The sequence below is a fragment of the Lepisosteus platostomus genome, chromosome 4 (assembly GCF_059453375.1).
Source record: "Lepisosteus platostomus isolate fLepPlt1 chromosome 4, fLepPlt1.hap1, whole genome shotgun sequence".
Classification (NCBI taxonomy): domain Eukaryota; kingdom Metazoa; phylum Chordata; class Actinopteri; order Semionotiformes; family Lepisosteidae; genus Lepisosteus; species Lepisosteus platostomus.
In genome coordinates this window covers 54,129,392-54,145,119 of record NC_142614.1, presented here as the reverse complement: position 1 = coordinate 54,145,119, position 15,728 = coordinate 54,129,392, and the positions used below count along the sequence as shown (strand labels likewise).

The following is a 15,728-nucleotide window of genomic DNA, read 5'->3' as shown; positions in this document are numbered from 1 at the left end:
CATTTCCCCTAAGGTGTTGCCAGTGTAAACAATAGAGCTGTACATTACATGTGTTCTATAGAAGTAGTAAGATATAGGCATTTTCATATACTTTATATTCTGATGGTTTTATGTTTTTAAATTATCTGGCAGAATACTGTAGATAAGACACACAGTAATGTTATACAGAATTGTATCTGCTGAAAAGAACTTCATACATTTTAGACTAAAAGTGTTTTAAATTCTTTATATACAATCATAATTCTTCAACTAAAACCATGCTTTCATTTAAAGTAGAATGGAGGCAGTGAAATAAAAAGAATGTTGATCAGTTGTTATTTTGAGCTGAAGAAAGGCAGAATAGAAATGAGGTAAATGATACAAAAGATAACAAGAAATGTTATGTGCATTGAAGCCATGATGAGCTAGGAGCTGCAGTGATCTCACAAAGGAATGGTTGAGGCTGGCAATTCTGGCAGCTTCCTCCTACATTTGAATATCTTATTCACATGTAAAGGGTCAGCTTCCACTCCATTTCTGGCTGTGGTTCAAAGTTGTAAATTATACTGAAAAGCACAGATGAATCTTGTATTATGTAAAAAAGTTATGCCAAAATGTCTGATCATAATGGCTAGGTACTTTAAATAAAATAAGTACTTTTTTCCAAGATGTGGTTGCAGTACAGCAATTGTAAAAGGCAATGCAGCAAAAAAACAAAGTCACAGCTGAGAAGAGAAATAAGACAGGAGCTGAAAACATATTTTACACTTGTTAAAAACCTCAAGGAAAGCTAGGGTTTGTTTAGTGCAATCAAGTACATTTCATTACAAAGGATGGATGAAGAAATATGATGAAACTTAATTTGTCATGACTTACAGTAAGAGTTTGTTAATCATTTTATGAGGAAGGAAACAGATCCTAGCAGGTTACAAAGTTTTTTTCAGCTTCATTTGCACATTAGCAATTTATGAATCACAAGTAACATTAATGAGTTGTACTTTTTTACATAAATGGCTCTATTTTACAGAACAAAATATTTGTATGGTAATAATATTGGAGAAATTAGAAGTTATACTGTATATGGTTTTATATCTTATCTCCCACACTTACATTTGTGAATTTTAAATCCTAATTTCCTTTTAGGAATGAAAAATCGAATCCTTTAATAATAATAATGAGGAATGTAACTTTTGCAGATGATCGGCGGTGAATCTGGTCTTTTTTGAATGGGTGTCTCTCTTCCAATGTCATTTATTTTTTTAAAAAGCAGTGTTCAGACACATTCTATAGAAATACAGAAATACATGTAGCATGTTGTTATTCAGAGTACTATTTTTATAAATATATAATATAAATATTGCACATCATCTTTAAAAGAATGTCATCAGAGGTTTTAAGTATATTTTGAATATTCACAAATTTCACATTTTGGTATAATTTCCATTTAATACCATAATGGTCAGTAACTTTGAGTATATAATATGTACCTTTTGAACCAAAGGTAATATAGTAGAACAACAGCTTACTTTTACAAAAATATAGTTTTCTCCATCTAAGATTTACAATACACCTGTTTTATTGCCTTACACATTAATTATGACTTCTGAAAGGCACATTTATTAGCACTGTCACATACGGTATTTTTGTTTCACATCTAGATATAAGTGGGGGTTTAAATTGTGTTTTTGTTATCTTGCACAGCCTTTTTAGTCTCATTATTGTATAGAAATGTATAATAACGTATAGTATAGCAGTAATATTTTCTTGTATGAAAGAGTTGTGCCTTTTTCCTGTCCCTGTTCTTTCTCGGGAAACGTTTCTTTGTTCAAATTCCTTTTCATAGATCTCATTCTTTTCTTTACATCTGTATTCTTCTAACTGCGGTGTCTATGCAAATTCATTTCTTGTTCTTTGTATAAATTTAATGTATTTTTGCGATGACCAAATACTTCTAGCTTCATGAATACAAGGCTACAAAGATTTAATAGATCCAATATTGAAAATGTCAGCATGGGAACATTATTTGAATTAGAGGTAAATGTTCTGAAAGATAACCATTACCTTTCAAACAACGTGATTAAAAACTAAAACAGTATTTAATACCTACACGCGATGTCTAAAAGTTGACAGATTGAATAGCTGTCAAAGTATATTGCAAGTATTTGTTGCGGACCTACTTAATATTTTAACTGAAATGTCCAAAGGCTTGAATGGAACTGAAGCTGGAAAATTGCAGTCACCACAAAGAATAAAAGGTGTATCTTATTCAAGCCTCCATATCAAAATAAAAATGCCTTTTTACATAAAAATGGTTAAAAGTGAGAGGCGACAATTTCTCCAATTAGTATCTACTCGATCCAAGAACCTCATCCAGCTGTTTCTTGAAGCCAAAGTATCATCTTCAATGTCATTGTTGGGTACAGTAGCTTGTTCAATACTCCCATAACTCTTTCCAAAAAGAAGTACCTATGCCTACTGTTCTCAGCTTTAAATGCATTTCCACACAGTTTTTGTTTCTGTTCTGTGGTTCATGTTTGACTGGAAAAGTACACTTAAGGATTTTGCTGTTACCAGGTACCTGCGGTGCAGTGGTTAGTGCTTTGTAGCGCTGAGACCCTGTGTTCAGTTCTGTCCACTTTACTACCCACCAAGAAGCTAGTCAGTGCTTAATAATCTTAATAACATGTATATTCAGGAATCAACTTGAAAGACATTCTGTCCTGTGATGCCAGCCCTCAGCCAAGCGGGTTAAACCACAATTTCATTCTATAACGCTTTCATCTTGGGTGTTGTCATTCCTCTTGAAATGGAGTTTATAACAAAAGTTTGGGATGGATGACAACAACCAAGCTCAATCAGACTCAGCTGTCACTAATTAGCAATCGCTCCTGACAATCCATTTCTCTCTCAAACGCTATAAATACCTACGAGATCCCTATCTCTTTCTCTTTCATTTTCTCTTGCATCCCACCCCATCTCCACCTCTGCAGCTATCCCTTGCTTACCCTGCATGGGGGTTCTGGGCTCCTTGTCCTGTGGCTGGGAGGCCAGCCCTCAGCCAAGCGGTGACATTCTAGTCCTGTGCGAATTCCAAAGTTAACTACTGTCAATGTATTGTAGAAATATAAAAAAACAGAGCAAATACACTCACAGTCAATTTCTACTAAAAAAAGAGAAATCTCAATATATCCCACAAAAATGGATTTCTGGGAAGAGAATAACAAACGACAAGATAATTTGTCCCTCTTCTAAACACCCAAACACCATGGCAAACTTGCAGGGGTAGAAGTCCAGCTCCCCTCATAACATAACATGGAAAAAGAAGGTAAAAATAACAAAAACTAATATTTTTAGTTACACTGTTTTGTATATACTTCCAGGATTTCAAACTATTGTTCCCATTATTTATGGTAATAATACAGTAATTGTAAAAATTACTGTTTTACTTAGTGCAGTGGTTCTCAAACTTTTTGGACCAAGTACCACCCCTGATCAAACCAAAGCATTCATGTACCACCTACAAGTCATATTCTCATATGAACCACAGAAACTCTCAATGACCAACATGAGTGCACATGTGTGCACACACTCAAATACACAAATAATAAATATTATAATAATAAACTTATTATTAGACTTTCATATCCTGCAATTACAGCTAAGCAACCCTTCACTATTTCCATTATCATTACCCCTATATCATCAGATGCTACATTTATGAGTCAGGTGTCACACAGTTGACGAAGTGAGTTAAAGCAAAATACATTCAAATACGTTTACAGAGCATAGGGCTTGTCTGTGACTTTAAGCACTTTAGCATTTTGGGTTTCTTGAACAGTGCTCACAAATAAAGTTGTATTATTATAACTAAAATGACCCTTGTGGCTAGAAAAAGGATTGATTATTATTAAATGCAAATTAATTCAGATGTCTGTATATGTTAAAGAGCTTAGTGCATTGCCCTTTTCCAAACAGTTTAACTTGTATTTAACAGTTTAAACATTCCTTGATGTTTGATGAGCGTTCCTCTTCACTTGCACTACAACATTTTAAAAAGTTTTATTAAAAGATTGGAAATTAACATATTTTCTTGAACAACAGGCCATTTCCTTATATTGTATACAGTGTGATTTGCGCTAGTTATAAAAAATAATCATTTTACATTACAGACTTTATAATCCATATAACTTCAATAAGACAATTTCTCTCATTCCTTGTATTTACCTGTGTAAGAACCTTTTGAACCTTTTTTACCTGTGAACAGAAGCCTTTTAATGCTTACTAAAAAAGAGAGAAATTTCCATTTCTTCTACAGATGCAGCCATTCAAAATGCGCGGGCGATACCGCATTATTTTCCGGTACGCTGTACGCAGTCTACCGCGAGTTACCGGTAAATACCGCGAGTTACCGGTAAATATCGCTAGCAAAATAATAGTATCCGGAATTTCCACAAGGTGGAGCTAATAAAGCTCAACCTCTCATGTTTGAGCTGTCGCCATCAAAGTCTTTAAGGAAGATATTACTAATAGTATTAATAATGAATGACCTTGGACAAGCTGTAAGTGTAAACTCAAAGTATTGCCCTGGTCCACATTCCTTTTTTCATTGACCGTCTTTGTAAAAGTAACACCACAGCATTTCACAATCACGCATTTTTTTCCAATCATGCAAAGTACAGTAATTTTTGAGAATCGATTCACCATGCCTTTCACATGCTCATAAAAGAGATTGATTTAGGATCATAAACATATTACCGTATGCAAACTGTACTGTATACAGTATGTATATGTATATTTAATGTCTTAACTGTGCCTGTTTAAGTACTGAATATTCATATGGAATTTTACCACTGAAGGGAAATCTTAGTGCCTGAGCATAAAAAGAATAGGAGCATACTGCAACGCGTGTGAAGGCCATAAACGATATTAATTTTGGAACATAAACATACAGTATATGGCTGGTCTCGGTACTTTAAAGAAAACATACACGAAACATGGTTTCATTATAACCAGAATCGGTCTTGAGATATTTTTATCTTGATTTACAGTATTTGAGAGGTATGTCTTAACACTATACTACGTAAATACTGCTCACGTATATGTTTCTAGGTTTATATTATGCATTTCATAAGGTCAAATTACTTTCGAGCAACTATTAAGAAGCGCGAAACGGTATGCCCAGGGCGTTTTAGTTTCGTTTTGTGCTGGGACTCTGCTTTAACAATGTCGCCGTGGATTGATTAGAGATATCAAGTACATACAAGTCATTTTTTAAATGTTGTAGTTCGTCTTGTAAAAATGTTACGAGTACATCATCTATCAACAATTACACAGGTTCTGTTTCCATATTGCGGATTTTGGTTACGTAATATTATTTTCTAAATTTCACGTTGTGAATATATGATTTGGGCAAACAGAGCCGCAAAGAAGTACATTATGGGTTGTTGTTTTTTTTTTGCAGTTTTATCTAGAACAAGCGATGCTTAAACCTTTGTCTGATTCTTGTTAAACTATCCACACGACAGTTACAGTACCTAGGAGTTGACTTCAGTGATGTCACTGATGGGATGTTTCTAAAAATCCATCCTCTGTAAAACGTCTTCTCTAGTTGTCCTGCATATGTATTCGCTAATGAAGCTGTGTGTTCTGAGCCTGGATCTCTACATTTCTGTATGAACCAGCTTAGAGGGCTAAAGACAGCTTGTGTTTAAATTGAGTGTAAGGTAATTTATGCTTCTAAAGTCATGGTCAGCATTTATTATTGTACTGTGCTGTAAACTTGTTCTGTGCCTAGTCACATTATTTTATAGCGTTTTTATAGCGTTATCAAATCTGGTGGCGCTGTGTGTTAGTTTCCTGACTCCCATGTCACATGGTCTGTGATTGAATCCCATGGAACTATGACTTTATTTTTTAACAAACATTTCTTTGAAAAAATGAAACGTTTCCCTTGGTCAGAGATTAAATAAAACCTCACTCGCACCAAACAAATTTATATTTCTAAATATCACAACATGATCGAATTTAAGTCTTTTTAATAACAATGAATAGTCACCTATAACCTAAACTGTATTACAACAGCACATTGGACAATGCAACGTAAATTGCAAAAATGCACTTGGAATCTATCCAAGCCCTCCTACGAAAATTATTTAAACTGCGACACTTATCATTCATCTCTAAATAAACTTTATTTTATATAGCGTTTTAAGCGAATAGGTAATTAGATTGCTCATAAACCTAATCGCTTTTTCTACATAAACACAGCGTGATTGCTCTCTGAAAATGCTTTTCCTTTATATTTAGGCTCAGATTTCAACTATAGATCGTATTATTATAAACTTTCTTGGAAAAATGTATTTTATGTAAACCATGTTTGCTATTAATTCATTTAGGGCTAAAATACATTCATTGTCTTCCAATCGAGTCGAGTTGACATTGGAAGCTTGCCACTCCCGGACTGTTACACCAAGGCATTAGCATGTTAAAGCGATTTCATTGAGGAGCCTAGCTACCAGTTAACACTGTACTTCCTACTTTGAAAATACCTGTGAAACCGGTTTAATTCGTCACAACCAGCGCTCCTGCAGAGAGGGGGGTTGTACTCATTAATGTCCGATGACATACAAGTGGAAAGATTACAGATTTTAATCGTCTTTTTTCTGAACCAGGGAAAATCTGATCATGTTTCTCTATAACAATAATAAAAAACTTTATTTTACATATCACCTTTAAAAGTGGCATCTAATCTTTGCACTTGTACAGTATGTCATCGGAAAATACAATCAGTTTCTGCTTTGTGTAAGGATGGTGTCAAAAAGTAATCTAAGTGGTGAGAAAGCTGTGCTCCTCAAAGCAACAATAGTGGCTGGGCAAACGATTTTTTTATAGAAATACAAAATGAGATACTGTATAATGATGTGCATGAACAAAGTTATACTGCTATTTTCCTTAGATACGCGATTAAAAAAAATATTTTTTTTGAATCCCCAGCGGAACACATTCCATAAGAATCAGCGCTTTTATACAGTATATCGCCTTTAAACACATATATTTAAACACGCGTTTACGATTTACATCAAAACGCGATTCAAATCAATATAAATGTTTATTTTGTAACGCATAGGTGACTATTCATTGTTATTAAAAAGACTTAAATCCGATCATGTTGTGATATTTAGAAATATAAATTTGTTTGGTGCGAGTGAGGTTTTATTTAACCTCTGACCAAGGGAAACGTTTCATTTTTTCAAAGAAATGTTTGTTAAAAAATAAAGTCCTAGCTACATGGGATTCGATCACAGACCGTGTGACATGGGAGTCAGGAACTTAACCCACAGCACCACCGGCACAGTCACATGCAGAGTGCTGAAAAAGCACTACAGAAACATTATCGACAGACAATGTACAGCGTGTACTATTCTTGTGTTGCGGTACATGAATATAATTATATCGTTATTAATTTCGTTAGATACGCGATTCCATATTATATTCCCTTTTAATCAAATTCTAAAAGTATGCTTGTTGACTCCAGTATCTCTTTAGTTAAAGACTTCGATGCTTAAAATGTTTAGGGAGAAATGGAATACTGGTGTGTATTTTTTCTTTAAAGTACCAAGACCAGCCATATACTGTATGTTTATGTTCCAAAATTAATATCGTTTATGGCCTTCACACGCGTTACAGTATGCTCCTATTCTTTTTATGCTCAGCTACTAAGATTTCCCTTCAGTGGTAAAATTCAATATCTACAACGGGCACAGCAAAGACGTTTACTGTAAGTCTTTCTACGACAGACCAACGGACCATGAGTGCCCCTGTTGGTCAACCAATCACGTACCGCGGTACCGCGCGTCATCTTGCGTGACAATCCGCGACACCACCTGCGGTACGTGTCTGTAACGCGCACTTTGAATGGCTGCATCTGTATATCATCATATGGCAAAGTTTGTAATTGTCAATGGATAGTAGCATGCATGTAACCTTAAACATTTTGCCAACTGGCTAGCTCAAACAGATTTACTGTATACACATCCAATTAAGGATGTGGCACAAGAGGATATCATTGTTTTAGCACTTTTGTGTTCAGTCACAGACACATAACCAAAAATTCAAAGGAAGTTTTTACATTATGCAGAAAGTTTAGAATAAAAATATAATCTTATACTTATTTTTTTAATTGTTTAGCTCAAATTATTTATAACACTGTATATTTCTAACCTATACAGTAGGTTATATACTGTACATCTCAATATTCGCGAGGGTTCCGTGCAGAGAACCATATCGCAAATAGCCACATTCACATACAGTATAACAAAGTCCACCCCTATATCATCGCAAAATAACCCAAATATTTAGTACAGTATGTATGGTAGAAGACCATACTGTAAGTAACTTAAAAGATAATTAAAGTACTAATGCGTTGGCTGAGTCAAATAACATTGATCAACAGTAATCACAAACGTACAGTAATCAACTTAAATAATCGTGAATATTTCTGTGTTCCACCTGATGAAACGAGCAATACATCTGTCAGTAAGACTGTAAAGTCGTCTCCAGCCTGTCATTCAGCAGTCTACAGACACAGATCCAGGAGTGATCATTACAATATAAAAACAAGAGCACGCTGAGATGTGGATGCTGGGTATCGGGTACGTGTGCCAGGGGCAGGGAGAGGCTCACTCACAACTTTTGTCTCACAATCCTAGTCTGTTCCCCATTCATTTGAAAGTTGTAGTTAACAGCCTTTAGCTCAGTTTAATCCTGCTCTGCTCTTCTTCCATATAAAATACCATTGGTCAAACAAAATCCCGAATAAGCGAATTCCGAATTTTAAATTCACATATGTCAAGACCCTACTGTATTTTCTCACACTTCAGATAACTAACAAACATTTTTAAAGAATATTGTGGACAACATGCGGTAACAATAATTATGATACAAATAATGTTGTATTTCTGCATTAAACAAGGTTTATATGAGGTAGGCATTTAAAGGAACGGAGCTTAACAAGTTTTTAATCGAGCTTTGTGGTGCTTTTAGCAATCATAAAACCTAGTCTCACATTTTCATTAGAGAAGAGCTAAGCATTATTTGTAAAATCCTTTAAATCTGAGCTTAGGAAGTCAAAGTGTCATCTGCACATTACCAAATCAGAGGAGGGTAAATAATTGCTGCCTGCACAGTATTTTCTGCTTGTTCTATATGTGAGTTAATGCATCTTTCAACTAATGAATACAACACTCACTTGGAACAGTCTTATCTAAGAAACTGATTTGCTTCTATGTATCATCAAAGCCCAGACAAAATGACACATTTCCTACATAATAAAAGCACAATTTATTTGTAGGATAGATGTATAGCATTTTTTAAAATAATGATGTTCTTAAGTATTTATTTAATAAAGCATTGACAAATAATGAAATAATGGAGTTTACTAAACAAAATTCTGGTCTTGAATTTCAGTTTCAGGGTGCTGTATACATAATATTGAGTCTGTATGTTGTCCTTGTGTTCACGTGGACAGTTGTAGCGGCAATGCTTGTTAATAAGACAGAATTAAGTGTTGCTGTGCTTTCCCAAATGAGGCCCCATCTCTCTCTTCATCTCTGTGGTGCAGCCACAGAGAAGCTATTCATGCAGGCTGATTTAAAGATATTTTCTTTTGATAAGGGACAGCTCCCAAATGGGGATGCACTTAGCTAAGCCTGGCTATCATGATCAGTGGTCATCCATTGGCGCCTACCTGTCTAGGGAGTGCCAGATGGACATCTGGACTGCATTCCTAAGTATCAGGAGTAAGTGACTCATATCTCACCTTGATCAACACATCAGGGACTGGTAGGGCAGAGTAACCCACGTGGGACTCTGATGCCCATGGAACTTTCAGCCAATGAATGAGCTGAAGTTCCTCCAGGTAAAAACAGGCAACACAGAGGGCCTGAGAGACTATTCTAAGGACTATTCTAGTAGGAGAATTCTAAGGAGAATTCCAGGGGTGCGAGACAATTCCAGGGCAGGACGGCTCAGGAGCAGAAAGGCTCCCAAGGGCAGGACATTCTCACAGCGCGCGCCTCCTGACCACCCTGAGACTCTGGCATCCCGGACAACCACGGAACGGCCAGTGTGTCCGAGTGCCAGAACTTTCCTTTGTTCTAAGAGTCTAGAACGGAGGTTGCCACGAGTAACCAGAGGATACACCCGAGGTTAGCATCAGCAGCAAGCCTCGTGAACAGGTCGGAACTGTGGACAGCTGAATCACTATTCAGAACTAGCGCTTCATCAGGAACGAACCGGTCCTCTTCCTGACTTGCTGGGACCCACAGTCATCTTTTCTCCTGTGATCAAACTCTTGCTAGCTTCAACCAAAACTAACTAGCTGGTCTTCAGAGAGCAGCGCAGAGCATCAACAGCGCACCATCGCAAGCCGCACAGCACAGCCTGGCACGGAGCCAGAGAGCACAGATTGGACAGCTTAGAAGCCTGCAACTGCTTCTTTGTGCCCGCAGGAGATCTGAATCCCCAGAGATTGGATGAGTATTCAACTTCACTACATTACAGCTCGAGAATTCAATTGTTATCCCCACCAGTTGATATCAATTTAATTCCTAAGAGTTATGTACTTGTTTTGAGTATCTAATGTAGAAGTTATAACCAAGTTCATTTACGAAACGGTCTAAATGAATGATATACCGAGCGTATGTCCTCTTGATATATGTAACTCTTCGTAACTGACTGAATATATATATTTTGTATTCTGATACCCTCATGATAAGATCTGTTAGGTTTACATACATATTCTATGTATTAATAAATGTATCCTCATGTATTAGTACCTGTGTGTGTGCGTTGTTTGAGTTATATCGCATAGTTGGATTCTAAGGCCATCAAAAGAATCATTTTGTGATTTGCGGCTACAATTAATAATTGTCCCCGTAAATGCCCAAACCCTACAGAACTGGTGCCTTGTGAGAGCACACTACACAGTTCAAAGACATACTATTTAATTAATTGGAAAATTGGCCTTAGTGTGAGTGTGTGCATATCTGTGTTTGTCTAAGTATGTCCTAAAATGGAATCGCATGAAGCAGTTAGAAAATAGATGAATAATAATTCAACAAGATGTGAATATATATATATATTGTAGTATGAATACAGAAACAAGCTTCTTAATATTTATTGCCACAGCCACTACTTAATTTTACAAAATGAAAAATTTCACCATGTGGAAATTGCTGAAAAACAGAGATAAACACGAGAATTTCAAAATCAGAAGTACTTTTAAATACCAGATTGTGCCAGGCTTACCAAAGGACCAGGATAGTATGAATAAATAATTTCCCTAACTATTATGACCACTACTACTCAGGTTCTCATTGGTTGAGCATTAGCACCCTAACTATTAATAAGATATGTTTTTTCAATGTTACATAAAGAAATGTCATCATTCTATGATTGCAAGAATGGATGATTATGCATTACATTATAATATGTACTTCTGTGAGTACAAATGTCTATATACAAATGAAAATGGTTCAGATTTGACTGTCCAGAATACAGAATTAAGTCTTGAAGATAGTTGGTTTTAACCAAGATTTTACCATTCCTGCAAGCTGGAGATGGGTTTGGTACAAAACTGAATGAAAAGCACATGAATTTGTCAGATTGTTATAAAAAACATGATCATTCTGAAACACTATACTTCAAAGAATGCTTAAGTATTCCTTTGGTTTGTGCAGGTGATTTCTAGAAAAGTGAATTCCAGCTGATGATTCCTAATTGAGTAGCAGCGTAATAATTGGAGTCTAAATTTAGAAGAAGATCAAACAAACACAATCCGGTCATATATAAGAAGATGAAATATAATCTCTTGAGTGTGTCAGAGCAGCAAATTCATAACAGCCAAAGAATAAACCTCCTGATATTCAGGAAACACTATAAGTAAATATGTATGGTAATAGAAAGCACTTGCCTTTCTAAAACAAACCCTGAATCCATACACTGTAACATTAAAAGAAAATGAAAGCAGAATCTCAACAATATATAATATATCATTTTACATAAAGATTTTTTATTTCTTTGAATCCATTTTATATTATTCTGATGTACACATTGGATTGTGCCAAATGAAGAAATTACTTTTCTGGCTTCTTTGCCACACAGATGTCTTTTTATTTATATTAATAATAAGGCTATCAGTGCAAGATGGGATTGGCTATACACACTCCTAACATAAAGTGTTGTTTAAAAAAGCCATGGAAATTCACTATGTAATCATTCACAGAGCATTCTTTCTGGTGTCATGCATAGGACAGCAAGGTGCAGTATTTACCACAATAGTTTTTAGTTACCATTGTTTTTACAGTCACACATGTGAATTTGTGATCATCTTAATATGATATGATAAGTACAATATATGTTTTATTCTGAGGTAATTTCATGCATACATCTGGCCATATTAGATTAGAAACATACTTTGTGATCACCCCGTTGATTTCAAGTGACCATAAGCATAGAGGCACATTCACTTAAAGTACATTTCAGAGTGAAAAAGTCTGTATTTGGTTGTGCATCCCTTTTGAGGAGACAGTAACAGCATGTAGTCTGAAATGTATTAAATGTGCCAATCTCTTCGTTTATTTGTAATTCTTTGCTGCAGCCACTTTGACCTCATGCAAAAAGTGGTAAAATCATTTCCTGTCCAAGTTAATTAAATACAATTGAGCAAACATTTCACATGCCGAAGAAAAAACTTGAATTCAGTAAACCGTCAGAATAGGCAAGATATTAATGTTGCTGCAACAGTGCATCTCATAAAAGTTTGATGAGTTTGGTGAGCACAGTGAGACTTTTCAACAAATAAATGTTAGGTATTTGTACTTTTGTACATTTGTTCTCTTGTACGTCTTTTGCATGCACAAAAAAAGGTGTTTGATTTCTTGCTTTTCAAGTGCTGAGCTACTTGTTGCAGATTCACAATTGGATCCTAATTTCTCGTTGTCACACTACTAATGTCATTCTGTGTTTTTCTTCTGTCCCTACAGCTCCTTCTGACTCAAAGGCAAAACAATATTTGGAGACACGTCAGTAAATTGTGTTCAATTTGATACTTCATCAGTACATTTGCAAGCCACTTTTAATTTGGCAGCTACTCCCGATGTTTCCACCAAGCACCAGAAATCCCTCTTGAAGAAGAAGAGTTTTGGAGTCATCTGCTGCAAAGTGTCTACGATCTTATAGCCACAAACTTACACATGAAGAATGCTGAAAATTCAAGTTCAGTTTCCCCTGAAGTTGTCAATGACACCTGGGTTAAATCAAACATTTTTGCTTCTGAATAATTCACATTTGGAACAAGAAACAACTTGGGGAACTCAACAAAAGCAATCGAAATATGAAGTCCTAATTTTGGAATTTATCATAAATTCTTTCTTTGCATAAAAGGGAAATATAAACCTCATTCTGCAAGACTACTGAAAACCCCCAGGAGGGAATGAACTGTTTACAGCACTACTTAAATAATTCTTTGGGATATCAAGAAAGGAGGAAATTTATGAAAGACGATTAGGAAAAATATCTCATGTCATATCCTTTTTTAAGCCATAAAAACAAAGATTGACATGCACACTTGTGTTTTCCCTTTCTGGCATGTATTGTTGCCAGATAATTCTAAAAAATGAACTATTTCAGTGTCTTGGCAATTGCATCTTAGTGGTCCTCTGATATTTGTATCCTCACTTCCATTCAGGGAAATGAATGTGTGCAGTCATTTTCACAGAAGCTGAAGCTTGTGGTGGCTCAGTATCTGAAGAAACTGATATTGCACTTTCTTAAACAGCCAGCCAGATTTTGCTCTTCAGGGGATGTTTTATATCCAATGCAAAGTCAGCAAAATAACAAAAATCTTGAGATCACACACAGTAAAACAAAAATAGAAATAAACAAATAAAAATTAATAAAAAGGAAGCTGGTTTGGAGAAAGAACTAAATAGAAATTAAGCACCTGATAAATTGTTTAGTGCCAAGTAAAATGTCGGAAGTGACAGAAAAGGTCCACTTATTTTGCAATTGTGCATTTAGATCAGACCTTTATCTGTAATCTGGCGTGAAAAACTTTTATAATAGACAACTGAATTTTGTTGAGCTGTAGCAAACAACAAAAGCACTTTTGATTCATTATTTTTTTAGAAATGACTTATTTGTATGGATTACCCATTTCATGATTAGTATGTGACTTCTTAAACTGTATTTGTTTATATTCATTTATATATCCTCATGATGCAAGCTCTGTGTTTAATTCTGACTTTCAAATATGTGGCATAAAGCTTTAAACAAAGGAAACACTTTAAGAATGATTAAAGTATATTTCTATTTGTACATCTATATATTTAGAGGTATTTTATAATAGAATTTTGGAATACAAAAAAAGGATATTTTGATAATACTAAGATGGAGAAGAGTGTAAGAAAGATGGTTACTAAAGGCGTAAACATCTATTATAACCAAGTCATACCCAAATTGTAATATCATTATTGTTATCACTGAAATGTTTTCAGTTCAATCTGCATCACTCAATGAATAAGAATTTGAGTTTTGATCAATTTTTAGAAGCTAAATTACAGGATTTGTAATGTTTTGATACTCAGTATACAAAACATTTAACTAAACTGAAAAAATAATTTTGAATAGGCCTGTGTTACATGTTGTTGCTGTAATGTGAAAAGACACATCTAAAATAAAATTACAATTCCATAACAATTCGGAAACTGATGATAAAATAAAATACTGTATTGTAAAGAAGGTTTAACAGGTTCAGATGTTTTAATTTACATTTTTCAGAAAACAGTTGTTTTTCATGACTATTTACTGTACTAAAAATATGTATTTTTTAAAATAGTCTTAATAAATGTGGGTTTACCCATATTACAATTAGGCTTATGTCAGACTTAATTGGATATAATGAATTGTTAGTTTTTGTTCTTCTGAATCTTCTGAATAAACTCTGTCACACTCCTATTAAATTAGAAAATTATTAATTCCTCAACAATGAGTTGTGTCACAGTTTGAATTGTACCATAATTTTTGTTTTATAACATTTTTTAATTAAAAGTTCATTAACTTTTGATATTTTAATGTGACTTAAGGAATTTCATGCAAGAAACCTAAAGTAAAAAAACACTGATCATGCCAATGAGGTCATAACAAAAAGATCAGTTCCATATGCCGTGAAATGAATGTTTAATTTTGTGTTATAAAAGCACAACAACCTTTACTGTATAATGCAAAAATAAGATGACATTCAACATTGTTCCCAGCTGCAACCATATTAAACCATAATCACTAAGTTAAACCATACATTTTGCTAATACCTTAAACTTTGCTTTTCCATGTGAGTTATAAAGTTATGGTGGACTGTTTATTTTAAATCCATGTTTCTTAGTCTTCTTACATCAAGTATAAAGTAGTTCCCAAGTAAATTATGATTTATAGTAGGTTTTCAGAAAGAATATGTACTTCATTCTAAAATAATTTCAGTTTTATTAACTATTCTTCTTTGTTTTTAAGAGTAAAAACACTGGAATGCAACTCCTACTAGAGCTGGTTCATATTAGCATCTGAAGCACAGACAAAAAAATGATGATACATTGCCTAAGGAAAATTAATAAAAATATCTGTACTTTTATCTTCTTGGAAAAAAAATGTTTTTTTCATGTGGTGAAGTAAAGTTTACACCATAAAACACTACAAAC

General features: G+C 34.6%; 1 protein-coding gene across 2 annotated transcripts in view; it reads left to right on the top strand.

Annotated features, from left to right (window-relative positions):
- prr16 (proline rich 16) overlaps positions 1 to 15,007 on the top strand; it is a 150,930-nt gene extending 135,923 nt beyond the window's left edge. For both annotated transcript variants that reach the window (XR_015936024.1, XR_015936023.1), the window contains one exon: positions 13,023 to 15,007. The gene's annotated coding sequence lies outside the window, so the exon portion shown is untranslated. The remainder of the gene's footprint in view (positions 1 to 13,022) is intronic.
- Positions 15,008 to 15,728: the final 721 nt, after the last annotated feature.